We start from the raw sequence: 24,780 nt of genomic DNA, 5'->3' as shown, positions 1-24,780 counted from the left end.
GAGCCCGTGGGCAGCACCCCTCGAGCAAACTTGAGCCTTGGGACCACAGGTAAGACCAACTTGTCTGCTGCAAGAAAGCTGCCTGGTGAAATCGGGACACACAGAGGCAGAATTCCTCTAGGACCGGGCACGTCCTGTGTTTACCAGAAGTCCCACACCCGGGGATCCCGGCCCGCAGCAGCTCTCTGCTCCCAGACCCCGTGGGAAAGAGACCTCACCGCCTGGTCAGGTGGGCACTCCTGAGGCTGCAGAGCGGAAGAGACCACCAACACTGCCCACCCCTGCCCACATCCCTGGCCCAAGAGGAAACTGTATAAGGCCTCTGGGTTCCCGTGGGGGAGGGCCCAGGAGCAGCAGGACCACTGCGTCTGAGACACCTCCGGAACATGAAGGAAACAGACCGGATAAACAGTTCTCTGCACCCAAATCCCGTGGGAGGGAGAGCTAAACCCTCAGAAAGGCAGACACGCCTGGGAAACCAGAAGAGACTGCACTCTGCATACACATCTCGGACGCCAGAGGAAAACACCAAATGCCATCTGGAACCCTGGTGCACTGAAGCTCCCGGAAACGGCGGCACAGATCTTCCTGGTTGCTGCTGCCACAGAAAGCTCTTGGGCAGCACCCCTCGAGCAAACTTGAGCCTCGGGACCACCGGTAAGACCAACTTGTATGCTGCAAGTGACCTGCCTGGTGAACTCAAGACACAGGCCCACAGGAACAGCTGAAGACCTGTACAGAGGAAAAACTACACGCACGAAAGCAGAACACTCTGTCCCCATAACTGGCTGAAAGAAAACAGGAAAACAGGTCTACAGCACTCCTGACACACAGGCTTATAGGACAGTCTAGCCAGTGTCAGAAATAGCAGAACAAAGTAACACTAGAGATAATCTGATGGCGAGAGGCAAGCGCAGGAACCCAAGCAACAGAAACCAAGACTACATGGCATCATCGGAGCCCAATTCTCCCACCAAACCAAACATGGAATGTCCAAACACACAAGAAAAGCAAGATCTAGTTTCAAAATCATATTTGATCATGATGCTGGAGGACTTCAAGAAAGACGTGAAGAACTCCCTTAGAGAAACACAGGAAAACATTAATAAACAAGTAGAAGCCTACAGAGAGGAATCGCAAAAATGCCTGAAAGAATTCCAGGAAAACATAAATAAACAAGTAGAAGCCAATAGAGAGGAGACACAAAAATCCCTGAAAGAATATCAGGAAATCATAAATAAACAAGTAGAAGCCCATAGAGAGGAGTCACAAAAATCCCTGAAAAAATTCCAGGAAAACACAATCAAACAGTTGAAGGAATTAAAAATGGAAATAGAAGCAATCAAGAAAGAACACATGGAAACAACCCTGGATATAGAAAACCAAAAGAAGAGACAAGGAGCTGTAGATACAAGCTTCACCAACAGAATACAAGAGATGGAAGAGAGAATCTCAGGAGCAGAAGATTCCATAGAAATCATTGACTCAATTGTCAAAGATAATGTAAAGCAGAAAAAGCTACTGGTCCAAAACATACAGGAAATCCAGGACTCAATGAGAAGATCAAACCTAAGGATAATAGGTATAGAAGAGAGTGAAGACTCCCAGCTCAAAGGACCAGTAAATATCTTCAACAAAATCATAGAAGAAAACTTCCCTAATCTAAAAAAAGAGATACCCATAGGCATACAAGAAGCCTACAGAACTCCAAATAGATTTGACCAGAAAAGAAACACCTCCCGTCATATAATAGTCAAAACACCAAACGCACAAAATAAAGAAAGAATATTAAAAGCAGTAAGGAAAAAGGTCAAGTAACATATAAAGGCAGACCTATCAGAATCACACCAGACTTCTCGCCAGAAACTATGAAGGCCAGAAGATCCTGGACTGATGTCATACAGACCCTAAGAGAACACAAATGCCAGCCCAGGTTACCGTATCCTGCAAAACTCTCAATTAACATAGATGGAGAAAACAAGATATTCCATGACAAAACCAAATTTACACAATATCTTTCTACAAATCCAGCACTACAAAGGATAATGAATGGTAAAGCCCAACATAAGGAGGCAAGCTATACCCTAGAAGAAGCAAGAAACTAATCGTCTTGGCAACAAAACAAAGAGAATGAAAGCACACAAACATAACCTCACATCCAAATATGAATATAATGGGAAGCAATAATCACTATTCCTTAATATCTCTCAATATCAATGGCCTCAACTCCCCAATAAAAAGACATAGATTAACAAACTGGATATGCAACGAGGACCCTGCATTCTGCTGCCTACAGGAAACACACCTCAGAGACAAAGACAGACATTACCTCAGAGTGAAAGGCTGGAAAACAATTTTCCAAGCAAATGGTCAGAAGAAGCAAGCTGGAGTAGCCATTCTAATATCAAATAAAATCAATTTTCAACTAAAAGTCATCAAAAAAGATAAGGAAGGACACTTCATATTCATCAAAGGAAAAATCCACCAAGATGAACTCTCAATCCTAAATATCTATGCCCCAAATACAAGGGCACCTACATATGTAAAAGAAACCTTACTAAAGCTCAAAACACACATTGCACCTCACACAATAATAGTGGGAGATTTCAACACCCCACTCTCATCAATGGACAGATCATGGAAACAGAAATTAAACAGAGATGTAGACAGACTAAGAGAAGTCATGAGCCAAATGGACTTAATATTTATAGATTAAGGATATTTATAGAACATTCTATCCTAAAGCAAAAGGATATACCTTCTTCTCAGCTCCTCATGGTACTTTCTCCAAAATTGACCATATAATTGGTCAAAAAACGGGCCTCAACAGGTACAGAAAGATAGAAATAATCCCATGCATGCTATCAGACCACCACGGCCTAAAACTGGTCTTCAATAACAATCAAGGAAGAATGCCCACATATACTTGGAAATTGAACAATGCTCTACTCAATGATAACCTGGTCAAGGAAGAAATAAAGAAAGAAATTAAAAACTTTTTAGAATTTAATGAAAATGAAGGTACAACATACCCAAACTTATGGGACACAATGAAAGCTGTGCTAAGAGGAAAACTCATAGCGCTGAGTGCCTGCAGAAAGAAACAGGAAAGAGCATATGTCAGCAGCTTGACAGCACACCTAAAAGCTCTAGAACAAAAAGAAGCAAATACACCCAGGAGGAGTAGAAGGCAGGAAATAATCAAACTCAGAGCTGAAATCAACCAAGTAGAAACAAAAAGGACCATAGAAAGAATCAACAGAACCAAAAGTTGGTTCTTTGAGAAAATCAACAAGATAGATAAACCCTTAGCCAGACTAACGAGAGGACACAGAGAGTGCGTCCAAATTAACAAAATCAGAAATGAAAAGGGAGACATAACAACAGATTCAGAGGAAATTCAAAAAATCATCAGATCTTACTATAAAAACCTATATTCAACAAAACTTTAAAATCTTCAGGAAATGGACAATTTCCTAGACAGATACCAGGTATCGAAGTTAAATCAGGAACAGATAAACCAGGTAAACAACCCCATAACTCCTAAGGAAATAGAAGCAGTCATTAAAGGTCTCCCAACCAAAAAGAGCCCAGGTCCAACGGGTTTAGTGCAGAATTCTATCAAACCTTCACTGAAGAACTCATACCAATATTATCCAAACTATTCCACAAAATTGAAACAGGTGGATCACTACCGAATACCTTCTACGAAGCCACAATTACTCTTATACCTAAACCACACAAAGACACAACAACGAAAGAGAACTTCAGACCAATTTCCCTTATGAATATCGACGCAAAAATATTCAACAAAATTCTGGCAAACCGAATCCAAGAGCACATCAAAACAATCATCCACCATGACCAAGTAGGCTTCATCCCAGGCATGCAGGGATGGTTTAATATACGGAAAACCATATAAAAGCAACGTGATCCATTATATAAACAAACTGAAAGAACAAAACCACATGATCATTTCATTAGATGCTGAGAAAGCATTTGACAAAATTCAACACCCCTTCATGATAAAAGTCCTGGAAAGAATAGGAATTCAAGGCCCATACCTGAACATAGTAAAAGCCATATACAGCAAACCAGTTGTTAACATTAAACTAAATGGAGAGAAACTTGAAGCAATCCCACTAAAATCAGGGACTAGACAAGGCTGCCCACTCTCTCCCTACTTATTCAATATAGTTCTTGAAGTTCTACCCAGAGCAATCAGACAGCAAAAGGAGATCAAAGGGATACAGATCGGAAAAGAAGAGGTCAAAATATCACTATTTGCAGATGACATGATAGTATATTTAAGTGATCCCAAAAGTTCCACCAGAGAACTACTAAAGCTGATAAACAACTTCAGCAAAGTGGCGGGGTATAAAATTAACTCAAACAAATCAGTTGCCTTCCTCTATACAAAAGAGAAACAAGCCGAGAAAGAAATTAGGGAAACGACACCCTTCATAATAGACCCAAATAATATAAAGTACCTCGGTGTGATTTTAACAAAGCAAGTAAAAGATCTGTACAATAAGAACTTCAAGACACTGAAGAAGGAAATTGAAGAAGACCTCAGAAGATGGAAAGATCTCCCATGCTCATGGATTGGCAGGATTAATATAGTAAAAATGGCCATTTTACCAAAAGCAATCTACAGATTCAATGCAATCCCCATCAAAATACCAATCCAATTCTTCAAAGAGTTAGACAGAACAATTTGCAAATTCATCTGGAATAACACAAAACCCAGGATAGCTAAAGCTATCCTCAACAATAAAAGGACTTCAGGGGGAATCACTATCCCTGAACTCAAGCAGTATTACAGAGCAATAGTGATAAAAACTGCATGGTATTGGTACAGAGACAGACAGATAGACCAATGGAATAGAATTAAAGACCCAGAAATGAACCCACACACCTATGGTCACTTGATTTTTGACAAAGGAGTCAAAACCATCAAATGATAAAAAGATAGCATTTTCAGGAAATGGTGCTGGTTCAACTGGAGGTCAACATGTAGAAGAATGCAGATCGATCCATGCTTATCACCCTGTACAAAGCTTAAGTCCAAGTGGATCAAGGACCTCCACATCAAACCAGACACACTCAAACTAATAGAAGAAAAACTAGGGAAGCATCTGGAACACATGGGCACTGGAAAAAATTTCCTAAACAAAACACCAATGGCTTACGCTCTAAGATCAAGAATCGACAAATGGGATCTCATAAAACTGCAAAGCTTCTGTAAGGCAAAGGACACTGTGGTTAGGACAAAATGGCAACCAACAGATTGGGAAAAGATCTTTACCAATCCTACAACAGAGAGGCCTTATATCCAAAATATACAAAGAACTCAAGAAGTTAGACCGCAGGGAAACAAATAACCCTATTAAAAAATGGGGTTCAGAGCTAAACAAAGAATTCACAGCTGAGGAATGCCGAATGGCTGGGAAACACCTAAAGAAATGTTCAACATCTTTAGTCATAAGGGAAATGCAAATCAAAACAACCCTGAGATTTCACCTCACACCAGTGAGAATGGCTAAGATCAAAAACTCAGGGGACAGCAGATGCTGGCGAGGATGTGGAGAAAGAGGAACACTCCTCCATTGTTGGTGGGATTGCATACTGGTACAACCATTCTGGAAATCAGTCTGGAGGATCCTCAGAAAATTGGACATTGAACTGCCTGAGGATCCAGCTATACCTCTCTTGGGCATATACCCAAAAGATGCCCCAACATATAAAAAAGACACGTGCTCCACTATGTTCATCGCAGCCTTATTTATAATAGCCAGAAGCTGGAAAGAACCCAGATGCCCTTCAACAGAGGAATGGATACAGAAAATGTGGTACATCTACACAATGGAATATTACTCAGCTATCAAAAACAACGAGTTTATGAAATTCGTAGGCAAATGGTTGGAACTGGAAAATATCATCCTGAGTGAGCTAACCCACTCACAAAAAGACATACATGGTATGCACTCATTGATAAGTGGCTATTACCCAAATGCTTGAATTACCCTAGATCCCTAGAACAAACGAAACTCAAGACGGATGATCAAAATGTGAATGCTTCACTCCTTCTTTAAATGAGGAAAAAGAATACCCTTGGCAGGGAAGGGAGAGGCAAAGATTAAAACAGAGACTGAAGGAACACCCATTCAGAGCCTGCCCCACATGTGGCCCATACATATACAGCCACCCAATTAGACAAGATGGATGAAGCAAAGAAGTGCAGACCGACAGGAGCCGGATGTAGATCGCTCCTGAGAGACACAGCCAGAATACAGCAAATATAGAGGCGAATGCCAGCAGCAAACCACTGAACTGAGAATAGGTCCCCTATTGAAGGAATCAGAGAAAGAACTGGAAGAGCTTGAAGGGGCTCGAGACCCCAAAAGTACAACAATGCCAAGCAACCAGAGCTTCCAGGGACTAAGCCACTACTTAAAGACTATACATGGACTGACCCTGGACTCTGACCTCATAGGTAGCAATGAATATCCTAGTAAGAGCACCAGTGGAAGGGGAAGCCCTGGGTCCTGCTAAGACTGAACCCCCAGTGAACTAGACTGGTGGGGGGAGGGCGACAATGGGGGGAGGGTTGGGAGGGGAACACCCATAAGGAAGGGGAGGGGGGAGGGGGATGTTTGCCCGGATACCGGGAAAGGGAATAACACAGGAAATGTATATATGAAATACTCAAGTCAATAAAAAAATAATTGCTACCACTTAATGACTCACATATACATGCTAAATACCAGCATCAGTTCTCTATCCTGAGAGTCCTTTGGAGAAAGATGTAAATTAGGTAGAATAGCAACCTCCACAAAGACACTCAGTGGGGTGGAGCACTTGACAAAGCTGTACAAATGGCCAATCAGTGAGCGAAATCACTGAATTCGCTGAGTCCGTGAATTTCAGCCAATTAGGCTGAAATGACCTGAAAACTTCACTTCCTCCTTGCCGCACAGCTTGAGAACCACACCTTTATTCTTGTCTCTAACTGAACTACTGATAAAAGGTTAAAGATTCCCAAGGCCGGCCTTCTACCTCACCTGCAGAGAACCCTTTGGCTCCTCTTAGAGAACGAAGGCTAGTCTGGAGTCCAGGGTTGCTAAGGACATGGTCCATTTGGCAATTTCTTGAACTGGAATAATCAACTTGCAAAGGCTTTGAGGATGAGAACAGAATAAAGGAGAGACAGGCATAACAGGACTCTGAGTCATGTACATTACAACACTGTCACAGCCTGTGGATCGCTTCTCATTCCAATTTTATATATTAGGCAAATATATACTGTGATAACTGAATTCCTTCCCTGATCTTATGGATTAACTATGCTCATTACCTCAAAATCAGGACAGGTGAGAGAGCTCAGTCAGTAAGGTGCCTCCCTGGCCAACAGAAGAATTGAGTTTGATTCCCAGCATTGATGTAGAAATGATGGCCATGGTGACACATGTGTCTAGTTCTTGAGCTGAAGGAGAAACAGAAGGATTCCTGGAGACTTCTGACCAGCCAGTCTAGTCAGTTTGTCATCTCACATTCAGTGACAAACCTCGTCTCTAAATATAAGGTAGAAAAGTGTTGAGGACTGGACTGATCAACTGAGCTTTCCCCTTAGACCCTGAGGACCTCGTGTAGAGTGAAGAAACATTTCCTTCTCTGAAACCAAGAATATGGTTTGGCAGAGTCTATAAGTGCCTAGGACCAGGGTCCTGGTGGATCTGAGCTTCAAGTCCTGAGAGGCCAACTCTTCCTACCCTATGAGTATGAGTCCCAAGGCTTGGTCTGTAATGTTGTTGAGATATCCTGTATTTCCCTTGTGCAACATTACATGATTAGCTTCCTGGTGCCTTTGTCTAATGTCTCCACTAGAAATAGTATATAAGATGTCATAATTCTTAATAAGTTTGCTTAGTATAAGACAGCTGTGTCAAACTTCCCAATCCTAACTTTATCTTCTATCCATTTTAACATCTGATCTCCTGGTCCTCTTTCTCTCTGAAGAATGACATGCTGGTCCAGAACAGAGAAGCAGAGAAACAATTAAGAAAAACACCCAGTGTTAAACTCTTGCCTCCACACGCCACCATATATATGTTTATGTGTATACATATATACATGCATACATACATACATACATACATACATACACACACATACACACGGAGGGAGGAAAAATTAAAATTATATATACATATATATTTAAAATATATGTACATATGTACATATATTCAGAATCTCAATCAATTGCTTCCAGTATTGTTTTATTATACCATGCTGTTTTTCCTCAGATTGGATTTTTTTTAATCAAAAACTGGTTGTTTAAAATACATTTTTTATTTAAATTGTCTTCTTATATAAAATAGACATAACTATTTGATGGCTTGATATTTGTAATTCATCTGAATACTGTTTTTTAATTTTGGTCACCTTTAAGTACAAGTTGTGATTATTTCTTCCTTTCTCTTGATCCCTCTCCTGCTATTTCTAAGTTGGGTTCACAAAGAATAGCATCTTCACTGCACCAGGGATGTTCACTATTAGCACCTTCTACTCCAGAATTCTTAGGTTATTAGTCACACTTTGGCTCCACTGAGACCCCCTACATCCTTTGCCCCGTTTGGGGGCTAAGAACTGAAGATTTATCATAGACAGTGTTAATTATTCATGTACACAGTGACAGTTAAACTATAAGGAAAAACTGAAGACTATTACAGCTTGCTCATCATGTAAAATACAAAAAGAGAAATCAGAAATCAGAAAGAAAATGATAGCTGTATTTTATTATATAAATTTGAAACTTCAGAAATAAAGTCAAACGAAACACTCTGAGGAAATTGTTAAGTAATAAAGATTATTCATTTACAATACAATTATATGAACTTTAATTAAGAAAACTGACATTTTTCCAAGAAAGTCAGTCACAGGAATATAGATGCTCATAGTCCTGGCTACCACCTACGATACAGTAAGCCAGTGGAAAGGTTCACTACCACTGAGAAGCTGAGTTTAAATACAAACTTAAATGTTATCTGCAAATTGGTAATCTATGTGTTGTGAATGAGAAAATGGAAGACATAAATGATTTCAGGTACTCGCATGCACTGAAAATGAGAACGTAAACTGTAATAAACTTGAAGAGAGAACTTTGCAATATGCATCAAACATTTTTAATTTTGATTAAATTCTAAGGATTTAAATTTTTCTCCTTGATATCTTCCTTGAACCAATTATCACCCCGTAGTGTGTTGTTTGAGTATGCCTATCTCTTGTATGTTCTAGTACTGATGCAATCTGCCTGTATTCCACTGTGCCAAGGCACAATGCTCTCCATTTTCCTATATTTATTGAGACAGGCTTCATATCCTAATATGTGGTCTATTTTGTATAACTCCAGAGTTTCTCTGTTTAGATTTATTTTTCTAAAAATGCTTTCATTTGAAGAGTATTAAAATCATTCATAATCACTGTGTGAAATAAATGTGGCTTTAGATCTAACAGTTTATATTTCGTAAAATTAACTGTCTCTGTACTTATATATCATTATATATTGTATATTATATATTGTGTATTATATACTATACATTATTATATATTATATAGTTTATAGTTTATACAACATATCACATAGTGCAATTTATTAATATCACATGTAATATGTTAATCACATATTCATTATTTATTATATAATATATCCTTTATTTTATTATATAATATATATTATATATTGTATATTATGTATTATGTTTATCATATGTTATGTTATATATTATATACTGTAATTTCCTATATCACATATCACATCACATTATACATCATATATCATATAACATGTTTATATATTATGTTATGTTACATGTTATTATATGTTATATATTTTGTTGTATATAACATATATATATATAATATGTTATAGATTGTACATTAAAAATTATAGGTTCTAATATATTAGAGATTATATAAGGTTATATGTTATATATTATTTATTATATATTCATTATATGGTATATGTTTGTTATTGTACAATAATTATATATTATTCATTATATGTCCTATATTATGAATTATATATTTATTATATACAACATATATGTCTCTGTTTTGTGTTATAATATTCCTCCTGGTGGGTTTTTCATTTAAAGAATATGAAATATCCATCCTTTTTTATTCTGACCAGTTTTGTGCTGACATCTATTTTGGAAGCTGTTAGAATAGCTATACTAGATTGTTTCTTGGTTCTTTTTTATTTGATTAGAATATACTTTCCATCCTTTCAACACACTAGTGCAGTATGTTTTTTGGAGGCATCAAAAATATGAATACTGTTTTTGCCTACAATCTATTAATTGGAATCTTCTTTTTGGAAAACTGAGATCATTCATATTAATTACTATTTAAAGATATTTACTAGTTCCTGTCATTTTCATTTTGTAGTGCTTTTTAAATATTGTTTATGTGTTCCCTGTGACCCCTTGAATGTGTTTGTAATCTTCAAATTCAAGCATTACCTCTAGTAGCCTCTGTAGGTGTGGCTTAGTAGGAAAAATTTCTTTGAATTTCTTTTCATGATGGAGAGATTTTATTTCTCCTTTGGTTTCAATAGTTTTGCTAGGTATAATAGTAGGGGTAGACAGATGTGGTCTTTGTGACTTGCACTCTTTCCAGGCCTATTTGGCTTTAAAACTGTGTGTTGAACTGATGTTCCCTAACAGACCTGCCTGTGTAGATTGCTTCACTTTTATTCCTTGCAGCTTTCAATACTCTTTATTTGGGGTTTGTGATATTTTAACTACATCTTGTAGTGAAATTTTTGTAACATGTAGTGAAAAAACATGTAGAATTTTTTTCTGGTATTGTTTTCCTGGTGTTCTGTAGGTCTCTTGTACTTGACAGGGTATTCTCTCTTTCACTAGATTTGTGAAATTTCCTTCCACAATTGTACCGGTGAAGAATATGGATCAAGTTTCTCCTTATCATGTGGAATGGTCCTGAGTATCAGCTTGATAGGACAAATGAAGGTTTCCAGTCAGGCAGTGCCATGTGATCAGGGTCCCTGACTGAGAGGAGTCTGGCAACTGAAAAGTTCTAAAAGGAAGAAGATGGGCTAAGAGATTACTTCCTATCAGTAACTCAATTTCAAAAAATATATGCTACAAAGTTTTCAGATCAATTTGCTAAGACACATACTGTGAGGTTAGTTGTGAACTTACTACAGTGAGAAGCTGGAAAAACCTCAATTCCTATTCAAACAAGTCAGTTAACTGACTTACAGAACACTGTGCACTCATATGACAGTGTGAACAATTCATTAAGAGCATTGAGGGACATGCAAACATGTAGACTTAATGTAGAGGACATACTACAACACATTTAAAATATATTTATGTATGAATGAAAGGAAATGTTGTCCTGCACCACACGAGAACATTTGATCAATGGCAGAGTTAACATACAATGGGAGTCCCTGGTAATTATAATGCAGTTGACAAGTTGCCATTATCTTCCCTGGTCTCCAATGCAGTAGCTGTTGCTGTCTTACAGAACAATATCTTCCTGGTGTGTTTATGGTTAAGATGTTATAAAAAGAAAAGCTACCATGTTGCTAGTTGTATTAATGCATGCAACATACAGTTGTACATAGCACACAATTCTTGGAAATTGTAGTAAGTGACTGACTTTCTGAGTTTCTGAATTTCCTACATTATACTTTTATTCACTAGAGTGTTTTTCTTTTACGAATAGAAATGATTACTATGTAACAGTATGTCATGCCAGGCACAACTCAGTCTCAAATATTTCATGCCTGGTAAATGTCTCAAGACGTCAAGCAGCTCCATGGAGTGGCTGGCTTATGCACCCTGGGTCTGTGCAGGAATACATTACACTGCCTTCATAATAACTGACTCCCTTGAGTTTGCCTCTCTTAGAGTGTGCTTCTCTTCTTAATAAATATGTGTGGGTCAGGATAGTAACTAAGCAAGTCTGTATGGTTTATATTTTAGTTTTAATTCATTTTTGCCTTCTTGACCTTTCTATGAGAAATTAAGATGATCTTAAACATCTTGAGAAATGTAATGTTTAAATATCTATGGTTCAGAAAAAAACATATTTCAAAGAATAGAAGCACATTTTCTATCTTCATGATTTATCCATTTAACATTCTTTTCCTTTTAGCATAAATGGCCTTTAGTACTTTGTTAACAATACAGTTCTTGGCTCAACAATTCTACACTCTAATCACAGCCAGGTTTTCTCATATATTAAGTAATATGCCCAGAGAGTATTCAGATATTAAAACTATAAGTTCCCTTGATGGTCCATATTCACCAAGAACATGATTAACTATGTATACATTCCAATTTCACATGTTAATAAAAACAAAGGAGAAGGCTAAGGAGATGCTTCATCTGGTACAGTACGTGCTGTGTGAGCAGAAGAGCCTGAGTCAGTGTCTCAACACCAGGTAAAGGTTGGGTGTGGCCATACATGTCTGCATCAGCATCAGCAGTGCTCGCTGCTGTGGCAGAGATAGGAGAATACTTGGAATTCGCTGTCCAATCAGTGGGGCCAAGTGATTATGAGCTCCATTTTGTGACAGACATGTCTTGAAGAATAAGGTGGAAAACATTTGGCACTGGTCTTTGGGCCTCCACATATATATGCATGGATGCACACACCAAAACAAGCACATACATAAAACATGCACGCATGCGTACACACACACACACACACACACACACACACACACACACACTATATATATATATATATATATATATATATATATATATATATATATATATAGCAATAGAAGAATCATGGCTCATAACACTAGTAGCTTTTAAACATTTTTTCTATTAAAGTCCAGCTTATAATCTGATTTTTGACCAGACTCACCCAGTGTCAGTAATCAAACCCTGAAGTTTTCTTAAATTGAGAGTTATGGCTACCCACAAATGTCAGTGTTCCGCCATCTTGGAGCCAAGATGATTTACCTCACTAACTGCCAAACACATGGGCATGCTTCTGGTCTGATATCAGAGACACCAGAACAAGTGAGATAGTTTTTGGTGTCTGTCCTCTAATAAGAAGGCAAGTATCAAACCCTTCCAAACCAGACTATTTCTCAAGGTGGCTAGCTGTAAGGATCAAAACCCCATTGCTAGACCAACAGTGGCCACGAATGAAACACATGAACTATACGCTCTGCTCAAATGAGTTACTTAAAGTTTAGTACTTATGCAAATACTAAATTTTAAACTGTTGTAAACAAGATCATACAGAGTAAGCAGTTGGATCAAGTCTTAAATTCTGCTTCCCTGACCAAATGCATCAATCTGATCCATTATCACTTTTAATCCACAAGCAAAGTTTGCTTGTCAGTAAGCTGGTAATTCCCCACCTATCAGAAGTCACCACAACTGGAGACCCAACAGACTTGTAAGGCCAAGTATCATGCCTGCCTCCTCCTCTTACAGACCTTTTCCAAGCAATGGGAATGAGAACCTGATTCTACTGCATTCACTTAGTCAAAACTTCCCTTCTGAAAATATAAAACATATCCAATGGCTTCCTGCTCACCACACATGTCTGAGGGTGGTCAGTGGATGGAGATCCTGTTTCTGGCCTGCTGTACCCCATCATCCTAATTCTTTGGAGGCTATTCCTTTTGCTTTCCTATTTTCCAGGAGCATAAATAATTGCTACCCAAATTTGAAGCAGTACTTAGGGATGCTGGGGGTCATTTACTCAGCACCTACTCATTGCTTGTAGGTAGCAATTACATATAGGCATTTATTTTTACAACAGGTCTTTAAATCATGTCAGTTCACTACAATGTAAAATGATTATGACAACATTGCCAACATTATTTGGCAATAAAGAAGTATAAGAAATTAATTGAAAGATAAAAGAATCAATGAAAGGGACATTTATCAATAAAGGACATAATATGTTTAAGAAAGTAAAGATACTCTCCACTACCAGTTTCTTTAGAAATAAAGATGTCCCAAGCTTTTATTAATTCCTCACTTAGAAGCACAGGAAGTACAATCAATAGAAATTTCAGTGGGTTTTAGATCATATATATATATATATATATATATATATCTGTAACTTTAATTTAAAACAATTGAGTAATCTCTACAAAACAGAAACAAAGAACAAACCTTAGGAAGGCTACATGTGCCTGAAGATATATCTGACTAAGCCAGCAGCTCCCCGTTGAGTGACTTGTCAGCTGCCCTGGCTGCCTAATAAAGTCTCTAGTTGGCAGGCTTCCAAATCGAAGACTAAGAATGCCTTTGTGTAATTGAAATTTCAGTGCAGCTCAGTTGTCCTACCCTAGCTTTAGTGTTGTGAAATTAATAATTGCAACTTAATAAAATAATTTAAGTTGCTCAATTTTTTAGTTATGACACAAGTTGTTACACTATAATAATACATAAAATAATCCTAAATATAAACTTTGTTTATGACTAGAATTATCACAGAATTGTGTTGCAAATCTAAAAATACTCAAAAGACATGTAAAAAAATAAAAATACAGGAAAAATATAGGACAATATCAAAAAGAGTGTCTCTGGATAGTGACCAAAGTGTCCATTTCTGTCAGTATTAGTTACTGCTAGACATTGTTTTATAAAATGTCAGGTAAATAAAACCAATATTTCATAATTTTACTATTCACCTTATGACATTTTCCTTAGTAAGTGTCAAATATTTTGTGATTTGTTTCTGGGTAGAAAGTACGGATGGCTGGCTTGTCTCCACACATGTGTCATCTGCCTCCATTTTTATAAACAGTGCAAAACATTTACTATTAGAAGATAAACTTGCACCAGAGGCCAAGGGTGCATATCTAATACTATCCTAATTGACTGGCATCGCTTGCTTTACTATCCACGGCTATATGCATGCCTCTCCTGAAGTAATAAAATCGTAACCAGTGGCTGGGGATTTAGCTCAGTGGTAGAGCGCTTACCTAGGAAGCGCAAGGCCCTGGGTTCGGTCCCCAGCTCCGAAAAAAAAAAGAACCAAAAAAAAATCGTAACCAACTCAGGTTCCCATTCTCTGAAGATATCCATGAGGATCATATGTTTGTGGCTTGGTAAATTGGGTGGTTATAAAGCTCCACTGTAAAATCAATGACTTCCACTCTTCTATACAAGGTACTTATTATTAATGTAATCTGCAACCTTTACCTGATTTTTATTAGTGCAAGGTTCAATGATCCTTTGGATCTTTGAATTTTAAATAAGGTTGTGTTTGTAACTATTTAGAGGAGAAGTCTGTCATTCAAAAGGAAGATATCAGAAAGATAACAAATGAATTAATAGTCATATACATTGTATATATTTAACATAAAAATAAGTCATACAACATAAAATTGTTATTTCCCATTTTATTTTTTAACTAAACATCCAAATTCCCTGCACTTTCTTCCTTGATTCTTGTGGTGGGAGGCCTGGGGATCAAACTCACTGCTTTGTATATGTCAGGCAGTTACTCTGCAAGTGACCTACTTATTACTAATCCTATTGCCTGTCATACATAATAAATAAAATAAAAGTAAATACCACATATAATATACTGGGAAGAGAAAATACAAATAGTACATGTACAAGTAAATCTCATGGAATATTAGGAGACAAAAACTTCCGTGGAAAGAAAGAAGATGGAGGAATAAAATAAAGGCGCTTAGCACTTATTAGTTGGTTCCCGCGGAGGCCTGGGGCATGGCCTCAGAGAGAAAGTGGACTTGTAGTGAAGACTTGAATATGGGGATGCACATGGACTAACTCTAAGGGCAGAGAATCCCAGGTAGAATAAAAATCAGCTTAAAGGAACAGAAGGAGGAGAAATGGTGACATGTTCCAGAAAAACCAGAGGCCAGAATATCTAAGAACAGAGGTAAGGATGCATGTTATGATAGTTAAAATTAATTTTAAACTTTGACAACAAAATTTTAATACAAGTACAGTATCAAAGAATCATAAAGATTATGAACATTATAAACCAAATCAAAATATATCTATAGACTACCATTTTTCTAACTCTATCTTTGATTCATTAAATTCATTAGAAATTAATAGCAAGATCATGAAAGGATTGTTTCTAAATCAGAAATTTTCTGAGGATATTTTAAAAATGAATAGGTAATAAATTATTTTTTCTTGATCTTAGCTCACCCTGACTTCTACTCTCAAAGTCAAAATAGAAAGTTCCAGAGCACCAAGAACATTTTGTTAATTCCTTCAAAGAAAAAAAAAAGTATTAATGTGGAAGTGGTGTGCTCAAATTTTTGGAATAGAAAGGTGTTAGTCTATGATATGAAAAAGTTTACAGGCACCTAAAGAGAACCATGCTAGTAAACTATCCTTAAAAATAATGATGGTAGATTGATTTTATAAATATAAAATACTACTAGCTTCATGTTCCAAGACACCAACAATAAGTCATAGTGCTATAAACTCTATTAATAAGAGCAGTGCTCATGACGTTATTGGCCAACCTTCTCATACACTCTGCACTGACATAACTCTCCTTTAGTTTTGCCATATGATTAGATTAAAGCATCGAAACATACATAGTCATTACTGAAGAAGGAATGACCTGATACAAGCTGACTACAATATTGAAATACAGTAACTTATTCTTGGCTCTCTGTATGGCTACAGAAACAAAACTAGATAGTAGATTACACCACCCCAAAACCATCAGTACTTTCTTTTTTTTCTTTTCTTTCTTTCTTTTTTTTTTTTTTTTGGTTCACTATCACAGAAAAGCTTAGAATAGCATGCTATCCAGTTTCTAAGAGTCTTACTGAAGTATGTTCATCATGGTTGAAAGTATTAATTTTAAAAGAACTGAAGACAATTTATCCACTTGTCACAATATCTATCTATCTATCTATCTATCTATCTATCTATCTATCTATCTATCTATCTATCTATCTACCTACCTACCTACCTACCTACCTACATACATACATACATACATGCATAGATTTGTGGGCGATGGTTGATACAAACTATGGCTTTGCCTGTGGAGAATCTTGTAACCCACCCTAAAACCCTATCAATTCTTCAGAATTAGTATGTAACACGGGGTGAGCTAATAGGTTAGTCTTAAAATTGTACTATACTCTTATGTCTGATTCATTTATTTTGTATTAACTATATTCAGAACTTCAATTAGTAGTCACAAACTAAGGACACATGTCCCCATCCCTAATCCAAAATCAACCTCTAATAGATAACCATTGCAAATGAAACTTTAGTTTCCTCCAAGGTTGTCTTACAGGGAAACTAACTGCTGTTAATGGTAGGCTGCATGCCAGCAGTAAATGTCCAACAGAACAGCATCTTTGGAGTGACCTTGTCTTATAATGTCATGTCAGGGCTCTTTCTTTCTTATAAATTTCAATATTTTAATTTTACTTTACTCATATTTTTTCATTTCTCTTTTTATTATATAGATCCTTTGTGTATATTATGGCTACCAGTTAAGTGTTTTTATGGGATTCCCAAGTGGGCAAATGAGTGGCTCTCTGGTTCTTGGGCTCTTATCCTTCTATTTGTTTTGTGCAATTCTAGTGTGTTAGTTTTATATATATGTATAAATAAAAAATATATTTATATAAATTTATATATAACATATATTTATCACATAACATCAATCATGTAATATGTCATATTAATATTAATATAATTGATGTTGCTATTAATTATACATCAAATAATATGTAATTATATATAATGCAATATCAATTACATAACATTAATATGTAACATATAATATAAATAATTATCATCTCATATAACTTTTTTCTAATGAGATCTGGATGGGGGGAGAACTTGGGAGAGGTTAGAGAGAAGAGAAACCATAATTTGAATATATTACATGAGAAAAAACTATTTTCATAAGGGGAAAATTAGATACTTCATTCATTACATCAATTATGGATGTTGACCTAATATTAATGAACAGCTGCATTGGATAATGACGCATTGCCCCTAAGTTTAGCATCACAAAATAGTTTACATACATGAACTGTAAATATAGTACTTTTCAGAGTCCATAACTTCTCTGTTCTTAGTCCACATCTATTCCTGTAGACTTTTATCTATCTGTGTGTCCTGCTGGTATTCATTGTCTGGCACTAAACACTCTTGCTTACATAAACCTTTACGCCCCCCCCCCCGCCCCCCGTTGTCCAAACCTTGGGAGAGTGTTTCCTGGGAGCTGGGCTTTTGTGGTTTTGTTGTAGTGCACCTAGCAGCAGGAATATCAGCATGAGGGAGAAGCCCAGCAAGCACTAGCCGGCTGGGCTGTGAAAGTTAGCTGGCCTGGTAAAATTTACCTCCTCAAGCAGACAGTTGGTCTCTGGGAAAGTACAAACATGGAGTATATGCGTACAGAGCCCGAAGGGCTGAGTTCAAGCTTTTCAACAACCGCTTCGGCGACATTCACAGGCTGACGATACTCATGGCCTCAGAGTAAGCATCCAGGAGGAAGATAGGCGGTGTAAACATCCAGGAGGAAGATAGGCAGTTGAGATGATTTTAAATCTCAGCTCGAGCCTTCACGCTCCCCCTTGGCCAACTGGCAAAAGAGGCCCATACCATCAAGAATCAAAACCTAGGGTTTAAATAGATGCCCTGGAGAAGGGCAGGATCATTGAAGATCATTGACTGGGGATGGACCATCGCATCTCACACAGAATAATAAAGACTGATCTGTGAGCTCAAGAGTAGAAGATAGAAATAACAGGAAAGAAAGAAGAAACAGAGAGGGAGAGGGAAGAAGGAGGGGGAAGGGAGAAGGGGGAAGGGAGGAAGGGAGGGGAGAGAAGGGGAAGGGAGGTGAGGGAGAGGGAGGGCAGGAAAGGAAAAAGGAAAGGAAAGAAAAACAGGGAGGGAGGGGAGGGAGGAGGGAGGGAGGGGAGGGAGGGAGAGAGGAAGGAAGGAAGGGAAGAAGGAAGGACTGAAGGAAGGAAGGACTGAAGGAAGGAAGGAAGGAAGGAAGGAAGGACTGAAGGAAGGAAGGAAGGAAGTTAGGTGTTCCTCAAAGCTGGAAATAGCCTGGAAGATAACTCCCAAATAGCAGACCAGTTTGATCCAGATTGGAACTCAACTTTGACTTCTCAGTTTCAAACACTTTTGAAGCAAAGCAAATGAACAACAATAAAAATCACCAATAGCCCACCCCCACTGTGCCTACATTTTTTAAAAAAACGTTTACGTAAATTCTTCTTTTCACCTCATGGTCACGATGAGATGCTTGTCAATCATCATCTAGTGACTCACTCTAAGCTAGACCTTGAGATCCATGTCCTCCCTCATCACGTATGCTCCTTTCTCATCATTTTGCCATTGTTTCCCACAGGAGTGCAGCCTCTGATGTGTCTCCCTGCTCAATGAATCCCCACAAAATTTACATAGCAGGTTAACAGAAAGACTCACTTATCTTGTCTTCCATGCAGCTCTCAGATGACCCTACAGTACAGAGTAAGATTTACATTTCTAAGACTCGTCTGTGATTTCTTCTTGGGAAATGAATCACTTCATTCTTAAATATAAACCAACCCTAAGCCACAGTACTGTCTCGTTTTACATCAACTCTGCTATTAATGTAGAACTGTGTGTTATGGAGAACAATGCAATTGGGTCACTATCTACTCCAGTTCAACTATGAGCTACCAGCAAACAACAGCTTATTATTCACTTCTGTCTTTTCAGGATAGAATATATAATAGGCACTCTGTAAACGACCACTTGGTAAATGCATAGGCATCCCACAAGTCAATGTGCTGTATATATTTCATTCTTGAAATATAGTCAACACTTTCCTCCGAGATAGAAGTGGCAAAAAATAACACTATGATTTATATATTTAGGTACAGAACTCCATAAGAATTTTATTTTTCTAATTCAACAACTATGTGGCAAATTCTATAAAAGAATGGCTGAAGACATTATTCATTTTTGCATTACAAAATGAAAATACATGTTAAAGATTTTAGTAGCTTTAAAAATACATTTACTGATTTATTGTGACCAACTGTATGCAATACTATATACATGCAAGTTTTATGCCTCTAAAAGTTTATATTAGCAACACTCTTCAGGGTTTCTGACTGGAACTCTTTTTTTTTTCTCTCACCGAGAATTCACACATTTACTATTGATTCATACCAACATCAAAGGTTAGGCAGCAATGACTCATGGATACCTGCATTTTAAATAATGCAAACATTTGTCATATGGTCAGAATCAGCTGATCACCTTGACAAACATTGCCTCGCTCCACTATGATGCTCTCTGTGATATCTGTATGCAAAATTAGGTAAAGAGGGCAACTCCCTCTCCAGCCAGGTAGAACTGCACAGTGAGATGACTGGAAAGCAGGGCTGAGGAGGATCTGTCCTGACATAATCACAGGTAAAGGCACACACTATCGCTAGGCTTGCCTGTGTGTCACAGAGTGACTGCAAGGCAAGTGCTCACCCTATAGCACTGAAATTTATGGAAAGAAATAGCCTCACATATTGAATACAATAAGTCTGCAAGCCCACGTGGAATTTATGGCAACCTCAGGCTACACGGAGAATCGCTTCAAAGCATCATAATTTCTCTCTGATAGGCGCATGCATTTAGTCCTCAGAAATTTGAATTTAGTATAGAGATATAAAAGTCATCTTAGCCCATGATTAATTTGTGTGTCATTTTCCAAGGTGACTCCAAAGAGAGTGTCAACTTGAGTTTCATTGTCTTATAAATGTATAAAAATCACAGCTATAAACAGTAAACAAATTACAAGAATATAATCATGGTATTTCCTGCATACTATAAGAGCAGTATATACACAAAATGCCAGACAAATTAAAAAGAGTTCAGAGTTCAGTTAGGATTTTATAGTGAAATTTATACTAATTTCATAAAATAACATGATTAATGTTTGACATAAATTAAAACACTGAAATAAGTTCTGCATTTTTTATGGAAACTATTCTAATCCTTGTAGAAGAGAGTCGAAATCCTAGAGGTAGGATAGTCCTGACTTCAGTCTTCTAAGAGGTGGAGTGGTTACACATTCTGTGCACAGGACTGCCATTGTAGTAAGGATTCTATGTCATATCCCAGTCAGAGAAACAGGGGTTAGAAAGAAACTGGATGGGGAAATAAAAGCAAAGGGAGAGGCAAAGAACGAGGGTGAGTTTGCATTTCATCAGCAGCCAACCCCCTTATTTTTAATACCAAATGTCTTCTATTTCCTTCCAAGATGATTTGGATGCCACACTGCAAACAGAAAATCATCTGTATAAATTAATCTTCCTGGTCTGCTTAAACTCTGCCAATGGAACCAATTCTATGTCTCTGACCCCCATGTTGATGATTCCATCTTGAAGCTATATAAGAGAGCAGACAGATGAGGCTTTAGTGTCACACTGCTACCTGGGCACAACCTGGGCACAGAGGCACTCAATCATAGCACACAGGGGTCTTTTCTGCCCTCTGGACCCTCAAAGTCAGATCATAAATTCAGATGGCCACTGGCTACCAATAAGGATCTCCTCCTCCAAAAGTTTTCATGGCACTCAAATGCCTCCCTCACCATGATGCCCCATTTCATTAATGTTCAGAATCATGAAAGCATAATTACTGATTACACTAGAAAAGCTAAAGATTCCTGTTTTGCATGTGAATATATCCAAGACAAGTGCAGAACACTCAGCATGGTACTTTACGTTACAGCATGCTACAATACTGTCACTGCCGACGACAGTTTCAGAGTCAACTAAGATTTCAATTCCCAGTTCTCTCACTTAGTAGCTCATCCACTTAGAAATCACTTATCGTTAGGAGGCAGACATCGTTTGAGGCAGGAGATAGAGCTTTGAGCCAGAAGTAAGAGTGGTTCTGCTCTCTCAGAAACTGCAAGGGGGAAAAAGAGACTCTCATTGAAAAAAAAATGAGATGAAAGCAATGAGAACTCAAGAAACAAGGGTCTAGGTTTGGAGAGGTAGAGAGGAACAGAAGAGCCTGCTGGGATGTGGTTAACAGCCAAGGGACTTCCTGAAGAAACAAAGCTTGATCTGGCATCTGCTGACACACAAGAATGAGAGAACTTTAAAAACCACCAATCCCATGATTGCTGCTCAAGAAAACTCAAATTCTAACATTTTGTAGTAGCATGCTTTGTGTTTCATTAACAACAGACAAATACAGAGAACAAATCCCATAATTCCTGTTTAGAAACAACACATCATTTAAAAGCAGGACATTTTTAAGCTGTCTTAGGGTTTCTGCAAAAGCCCAGTAAGGGTAAGGTCAAGATGTAGCAGAAACCCCTGATTCTGAATGGGGAAACAGGGATAAGACTCGGTCAATAATGACAGGACCAGGGTTCCAGCTTAGGGGGTTAACCGTTCTGGATTTATCAGTACTGTGACTGGAAACTACCAAAGATGTGATTTTCTCTGAAGACCATTCTGCTTTAGAGAGTAAGGGTTGTGCCCAAGTGACAAAGTTACATATGTCCAGGAAAAGACAGTCATTCACTGTAGTTAGACCAGATAGATAGAGAGTCATGGCTACACCGGCAAGAAGAAAAGGAAATAAATCTAAAATTGACTAATTTATAAGTGATAAGCTAGAGGCAAGAGGAAAGACCCTCGAGGACATCTAAAAAGCCGTGAGTTTTCTGGCTTGCCCATCAGGTATATGACTGTGAGACTCATTGGCATTGTTATCAAACCAGGGATAACTGACAGCTTAAGGTCACCTCAGCTGTCCCCAGTTGTAGATACTTTTGAGACACCTAAGATAACAGCTAGGACATCATATATGAAGAAAAATTAAGATTGGCTTAACATACCTGGATTTAAAGAAAATGTGTGACCTGAAATATAATATTAGGAATTAATTATATAGAGTCAAGAGACCTAGATCCTGAAGAAATTCTCCGAAACTATATGATAAAGTACAGGTGTCTAATTCCACCAAAGTGAAGGTCTGGGTCACATTAAAATTCTTTTCATCCCCATTTCTCTCCAGAAATGAAATTATTTAGGTGCATAATGAGATAATATTCACATTATCTCATTATGCTTCACAATGTGGAAAATTATTCACCGAGAGTCTTCTCCCAACTGACCAAACCAATAATTAGATGTTGCATAAACTCAATAAGAGAGAACTTGGTAAAACGTATACTGCCTATGCCCAATTAAAACATAATTCAATAATAGCTCTACACATAATTGTAGATCACATCCACTTTGCTTCAGGTTTTTAATGTTGGGAAGTTTAATCAATTCCTTTTCATAGTGCTCAGTCCCACCCAGATATTCCACAGAAGAAGGGAGAATGTACTTCATGTTTATCAAATTCCTAAGTATGAAGAATCTAAGTACTTTCACTTCTAAGAACAATCTACTATAATAAAGTATTGACTAAAATAAATTCAAATTACACTTAATATAAATTAATGTTTAGGAGATAAATGAATATAAGTTTACAATGACTTCATTAAATATTTTTAATTAATTTTATTAGTTCTTTAAGAGTTTTTACAGTTTGTTTTGATCATATCTGTCACCTTCTCCAACACTCCCCAGATTTAACCAAGCTTCCATATCCACCCAACTCTGTAGGGGTTTTTTTGGTTTTTAAACCCATTAAGTCCCGTATGTGTTGCCCACGTGTTCTTCAGTGTGTGGCCTTCCAGTGGAGGGAATTCACCAAAGACTGCACTTTTAAAGAGCGATGACCCCTCTCTCCGCAGCTATCAGTTCCCATTCTTCCTCAGCTAAGGGTAGGACTTCATACCCAGCTCCCAGCTCCTTGCTGGAATTTTGTGTGGCTTGGATCTGCACAGATTTTGTTACAGCTGCCGTGAGTTCATTTGTGTAACTGCTATACCAGAAAACATGGTTTCTCTGGTAGCTCTTTGTCTCTGTCCCTTACAATCTTTCTGTCCCCCTTTGCAATGATCCCTGAGCCCCAAGAGGAAGGAATGCTATATAGATGTCCCCTAAATGGGGCTGAGGATGCCTCAGTCTCTTATTCTCCTATCCCTGGATGAGCTGTGGCTCTCTGTGTACCATCTACTACATATAGAAACAGACAAGATTCTGATGAGGGTTGAGAATCTGTGGGAAGAAGTCACTTAGGTAGAAATCTAAACTAAGTGAAATATTATATAAAACTATTCTACTTTAGAATAGTGTTATACTTTAGAAGTGTTAGAATGAGAAAATGCTGTATAATCAACTAGTTTAAATGAATTAAAAATTAATTGAGATCTTTTCAAACAACCTTGTTCCTTGTCTCTCTTCTTTCTGCACTGACCTTTTGGAACCCCCTTCCTATTTTTCTGTTGCTCACTTCATATCCCCTGTATCCTGCTGTTGCCCGCTCCAGATTTCCACCTACAGCTCCATTATCCACTGTCCTGCTTTGCATGGTTACTCCATGAGGTGTAATCACATCTGAAGATTTGGAGCAAGGAGCACCAGATGAGAAAGAGTAAAGGCATGTATTATTATGTTTTATTTCCCTAAAATTACACACAACAAAAATATATGTAACCAAAAGAGCTGGAGATAAAAGAGAGGCACCCAAACTATGTGTTGTGTTCACTCATGAAAGGTCCCTACACAGCTGCTTAATCCACAAAGAGAACAATGATGCAAACTGCTGGGGAGAGCTTTGCTATCAAGGCAAGTCAAATTGAGATTTACCTAACTCAAGTCTCCAA

The 24,780-nt window shown here is 37.7% G+C and overlaps 1 protein-coding gene across 3 annotated transcripts in view; it reads right to left on the bottom strand.

Annotated features, from left to right (window-relative positions):
- The window catches only part of Spag16 (sperm associated antigen 16), a 906,763-nt gene that overhangs the window by 776,254 nt on the left and 105,729 nt on the right, over positions 1–24,780 (bottom strand). Inside the window, 1 exon segment of one of the 3 annotated variants that reach the window (NM_001134728.1) lies at positions 18,380–18,768. The gene's annotated coding sequence lies outside the window, so the exon portion shown is untranslated. 3 annotated transcript variants of the gene reach the window in all.

The sequence above is a fragment of the Rattus norvegicus genome, chromosome 9 (assembly GCF_021556685.1).
Source record: "Rattus norvegicus strain SHRSP/BbbUtx chromosome 9, alternate assembly SHRSP_T2T, whole genome shotgun sequence".
Lineage (NCBI taxonomy): Eukaryota > Metazoa > Chordata > Mammalia > Rodentia > Muridae > Rattus > Rattus norvegicus.
The sequence above is the reverse complement of the archived record's forward strand: the minus strand, read 5'-3'. Positions and strand labels throughout refer to the sequence as shown.